We start from the raw sequence: 6,000 nt of genomic DNA, 5'->3' as shown, positions 1-6,000 counted from the left end.
GAGAAGTGTTTGTGAGAAGAGCATTACACGAAATTGCAATGCAGGGTTAGAAATTGTAAAGAACGCTGTTTTGGGATATTAAAAGCAAGATGGCGCTGTCTTTTAAAACATCGTGTGCTTCATCATACCCCAGTAATGGCAGTGAAGATAACGAATGCATGCGCTGTTCTTCACAATATTGCCATTGAAGCTCAAATGCCAGAACCAGAGGATGTTATTATTGAAAATGATTGTAGAGAAGTGTTTGTGAGAAGAGCATTACACGAAATTGCAATGCAGGGTTAGAAATTGTAAAGAACGCTGTTTTGGGATATTAAAAGCAAGATGGCGCTGTCTTTTAAAACATCGTGTGCTTCATCATACCCCAGTAATGGCAGTGAAGATAACGAATGCATGCGCTGTTCTTCACAATATTGCCATTGAAGCTCAAATGCCAGAACCAGAGGATGTTATTATTGAAAATGATTGTAGAGAAGTGTTTGTGAGAAGAGCATTACACGAAATTGCAATGCAGGGTTAGAAATTGTAAAGAACGCTGTTTTGGGATATTAAAAGCAAGATGGCGCTGTCTTTTAAAACATCGTGTGCTTCATCATACCCCAGTAATGGCAGTGAAGATAACGAATGCATGCGCTGTTCTTCACAATATTGCCATTGAAGCTCAAATGCCAGAACCAGAGGATGTTATTATTGAAAATGATTGTAGAGAAGTGTTTGTGAGAAGAGCATTACACGAAATTGCAATGCAGGGTTAGAAATTGTAAAGAACGCTGTTTTGGGATATTAAAAGCAAGATGGCGCTGTCTTTTAAAACATCGTGTGCTTCATCATACCCCAGTAATGGCAGTGAAGATAACGAATGCATGCGCTGTTCTTCACAATATTGCCATTGAAGCTCAAATGCCAGAACCAGAGGATGTTATTATTGAAAATGATTGTAGAGAAGTGTTTGTGAGAAGAGCATTACACGAAATTGCAATGCAGGGTTAGAAATTGTAAAGAACGCTGTTTTGGGATATTAAAAGCAAGATGGCGCTGTCTTTTAAAACATCGTGTGCTTCATCATACCCCAGTAATGGCAGTGAAGATAACGAATGCATGCGCTGTTCTTCACAATATTGCCATTGAAGCTCAAATGCCAGAACCAGAGGATGTTATTATTGAAAATGATTGTAGATAAGTGTTTGTGAGAAGAGCATTACACGAAATTGCAATGCAGGGTTAGAAATTGTAAAGAACGCTGTTTTGGGATATTAAAAGCAAGATGGCGCTGTCTTTTAAAACATCGTGTGCTTCATTATACCCCAGTAATGGCAGTGAAGATAACGAATGCATGCGCTGTTCTTCACAATATTGCCATTGAAGCTCAAATGCCAGAACCAGAGGATGTTATTATTGAAAATGATTGTAGAGAAGTGTTTGTGAGAAGAGCATTACACGAAATTGCAATGCAGGGTTAGAAATTGTAAAGAACGCTGTTTTGGGATATTAAAAGCAAGATGGCGCTGTCTTTTAAAACATCGTGTGCTTCATCATACCCCAGTAATGGCAGTGAAGATAACGAATGCATGCGCTGTTCTTCACAATATTGCCATTGAAGCTCAAATGCCAGAACCAGAGGATGTTATTATTGAAAATGATTGTAGAGAAGTGTTTGTGAGAAGAGCATTACACGAAATTGCAATGCAGGGTTAGAAATTGTAAAGAACGCTGTTTTGGGATATTAAAAGCAAGATGGCGCTGTCTTTTAAAACATCGTGTGCTTCATCATACCCCAGTAATGGCAGTGAAGATAACGAATGCATGCGCTGTTCTTCACAATATTGCCATTGAAGCTCAAATGCCAGAACCAGAGGATGTTATTATTGAAAATGATTGTAGAGAAGTGTTTGTGAGAAGAGCATTACACGAAATTGCAATGCAGGGTTAGAAATTGTAAAGAACGCTGTTTTGGGATATTAAAAGCAAGATGGCGCTGTCTTTTAAAACATCGTGTGCTTCATCATACCCCAGTAATGGCAGTGAAGATAACGAATGCATGCGCTGTTCTTCACAATATTGCCATTGAAGCTCAAATGCCAGAACCAGAGGATGTTATTATTGAAAATGATTGTAGAGAAGTGTTTGTGAGAAGAGCATTACACGAAATTGCAATGCAGGGTTAGAAATTGTAAAGAACGCTGTTTTGGGATATTAAAAGCAAGATGGCGCTGTCTTTTAAAACATCGTGTGCTTCATCATACCCCAGTAATGGCAGTGAAGATAACGAATGCATGCGCTGTTCTTCACAATATTGCCATTGAAGCTCAAATGCCAGAACCAGAGGATGTTATTATTGAAAATGATTGTAGAGAAGTGTTTGTGAGAAGAGCATTACACGAAATTGCAATGCAGGGTTAGAAATTGTAAAGAACGCTGTTTTGGGATATTAAAAGCAAGATGGCGCTGTCTTTTAAAACATCGTGTGCTTCATCATACCCCAGTAATGGCAGTGAAGATAACGAATGCATGCGCTGTTCTTCACAATATTGCCATTGAAGCTCAAATGCCAGAACCAGAGGATGTTATTATTGAAAATGATTGTAGAGAAGTGTTTGTGAGAAGAGCATTACACGAAATTGCAATGCAGGGTTAGAAATTGTAAAGAACGCTGTTTTGGGATATTAAAAGCAAGATGGCGCTGTCTTTTAAAACATCGTGTGCTTCATCATACCCCAGTAATGGCAGTGAAGATAACGAATGCATGCGCTGTTCTTCACAATATTGCCATTGAAGCTCAAATGCCAGAACCAGAGGATGTTATTATTGAAAATGATTGTAGAGAAGTGTTTGTGAGAAGAGCATTACACGAAATTGCAATGCAGGGTTAGAAATTGTAAAGAACGCTGTTTTGGGATATTAAAAGCAAGATGGCGCTGTCTTTTAAAACATCGTGTGCTTCATTATACCCCAGTAATGGCAGTGAAGATAACGAATGCATGCGCTGTTCTTCACAATATTGCCATTGAAGCTCAAATGCCAGAACCAGAGGATGTTATTATTGAAAATGATTGTAGAGAAGTGTTTGTGAGAAGAGCATTACACGAAATTGCAATGCAGGGTTAGAAATTGTAAAGAACGCTGTTTTGGGATATTAAAAGCAAGATGGCGCTGTCTTTTAAAACATCGTGTGCTTCATCATACCCCAGTAATGGCAGTGAAGATAACGAATGCATGCGCTGTTCTTCACAATATTGCCATTGAAGCTCAAATGCCAGAACCAGAGGATGTTATTATTGAAAATGATTGTAGAGAAGTGTTTGTGAGAAGAGCATTACACGAAATTGCAATGCAGGGTTAGAAATTGTAAAGAACGCTGTTTTGGGATATTAAAAGCAAGATGGCGCTGTCTTTTAAAACATCGTGTGCTTCATCATACCCCAGTAATGGCAGTGAAGATAACGAATGCATGCGCTGTTCTTCACAATATTGCCATTGAAGCTCAAATGCCAGAACCAGAGGATGTTATTATTGAAAATGATTGTAGAGAAGTGTTTGTGAGAAGAGCATTACACGAAATTGCAATGCAGGGTTAGAAATTGTAAAGAACGCTGTTTTGGGATATTAAAAGCAAGATGGCGCTGTCTTTTAAAACATCGTGTGCTTCATCATACCCCAGTAATGGCAGTGAAGATAACGAATGCATGCGCTGTTCTTCACAATATTGCCATTGAAGCTCAAATGCCAGAACCAGAGGATGTTATTATTGAAAATGATTGTAGAGAAGTGTTTGTGAGAAGAGCATTACACGAAATTGCAATGCAGGGTTAGAAATTGTAAAGAACGCTGTTTTGGGATATTAAAAGCAAGATGGCGCTGTCTTTTAAAACATCGTGTGCTTCATCATACCCCAGTAATGGCAGTGAAGATAACGAATGCATGCGCTGTTCTTCACAATATTGCCATTGAAGCTCAAATGCCAGAACCAGAGGATGTTATTATTGAAAATGATTGTAGAGAAGTGTTTGTGAGAAGAGCATTACACGAAATTGCAATGCAGGGTTAGAAATTGTAAAGAACGCTGTTTCGGGATATTAAAAGCAAGATGGCGCTGTCTTTTAAAACATCGTGTGCTTCATTATACCCCAGTAATGGCAGTGAAGATAACGAATGCATGCGCTGTTCTTCACAATATTGCCATTGAAGCTCAAATGCCAGAACCAGAGGATGTTATTATTGAAAATGATTGTAGAGAAGTGTTTGTGAGAAGAGCATTACACGAAATTGCAATGCAGGGTTAGAAATTGTAAAGAACGCTGTTTTGGGATATTAAAAGCAAGATGGCGCTGTCTTTTAAAACATCGTGTGCTTCATCATACCCCAGTAATGGCAGTGAAGATAACGAATGCATGCGCTGTTCTTCACAATATTGCCATTGAAGCTCAAATGCCAGAACCAGAGGATGTTATTATTGAAAATGATTGTAGAGAAGTGTTTGTGAGAAGAGCATTACACGAAATTGCAATGCAGGGTTAGAAATTGTAAAGAACGCTGTTTTGGGATATTAAAAGCAAGATGGCGCTGTCTTTTAAAACATCGTGTGCTTCATCATACCCCAGTAATGGCAGTGAAGATAACGAATGCATGCGCTGTTCTTCACAATATTGCCATTGAAGCTCAAATGCCAGAACCAGAGGATGTTATTATTGAAAATGATTGTAGAGAAGTGTTTGTGAGAAGAGCATTACACGAAATTGCAATGCAGGGTTAGAAATTGTAAAGAACGCTGTTTTGGGATATTAAAAGCAAGATGGCGCTGTCTTTTAAAACATCGTGTGCTTCATCATACCCCAGTAATGGCAGTGAAGATAACGAATGCATGCGCTGTTCTTCACAATATTGCCATTGAAGCTCAAATGCCAGAACCAGAGGATGTTATTATTGAAAATGATTGTAGAGAAGTGTTTGTGAGAAGAGCATTACACGAAATTGCAATGCAGGGTTAGAAATTGTAAAGAACGCTGTTTTGGGATATTAAAAGCAAGATGGCGCTGTCTTTTAAAACATCGTGTGCTTCATCATACCCCAGTAATGGCAGTGAAGATAACGAATGCATGCGCTGTTCTTCACAATATTGCCATTGAAGCTCAAATGCCAGAACCAGAGGATGTTATTATTGAAAATGATTGTAGAGAAGTGTTTGTGAGAAGAGCATTACACGAAATTGCAATGCAGGGTTAGAAATTGTAAAGAACGCTGTTTTGGGATATTAAAAGCAAGATGGCGCTGTCTTTTAAAACATCGTGTGCTTCATCATACCCCAGTAATGGCAGTGAAGATAACGAATGCATGCGCTGTTCTTCACAATATTGCCATTGAAGCTCAAATGCCAGAACCAGAGGATGTTATTATTGAAAATGATTGTAGAGAAGTGTTTGTGAGAAGAGCATTACACGAAATTGCAATGCAGGGTTAGAAATTGTAAAGAACGCTGTTTTGGGATATTAAAAGCAAGATGGCGCTGTCTTTTAAAACATCGTGTGCTTCATTGTACCCCAGTAATGGCAGTGAAGATAACGAATGCATGCGCTGTTCTTCACAATATTGCCATTGAAGCTCAAATGCCAGAACCAGAGGATGTTATTATTGAAAATGATTGTAGAGAAGTGTTTGTGAGAAGAGCATTACACGAAATTGCAATGCAGGGTTAGAAATTGTAAAGAACGCTGTTTTGGGATATTAAAAGCAAGATGGCGCTGTCTTTTAAAACATCGTGTGCTTCATCATACCCCAGTAATGGCAGTGAAGATAACGAATGCATGCGCTGTTCTTCACAATATTGCCATTGAAGCTCAAATGCCAGAACCAGAGGATGTTATTATTGAAAATGATTGTAGAGAAGTGTTTGTGAGAAGAGCATTACACGAAATTGCAATGCAGGGTTAGAAATTGTAAAGAACGCTGTTTTGGGATATTAAAAGCAAGATGGCGCTGTCTTTTAAAACATCGTGTGCTTCATCA

This window comes from Hesperophylax consimilis, chromosome 20 (assembly GCF_061612785.1).
Source record: "Hesperophylax consimilis isolate HC1 chromosome 20, BYU_Hcon_1.0, whole genome shotgun sequence".
Lineage (NCBI taxonomy): Eukaryota > Metazoa > Arthropoda > Insecta > Trichoptera > Limnephilidae > Hesperophylax > Hesperophylax consimilis.
This window is presented reverse-complemented; position numbering follows the sequence as displayed.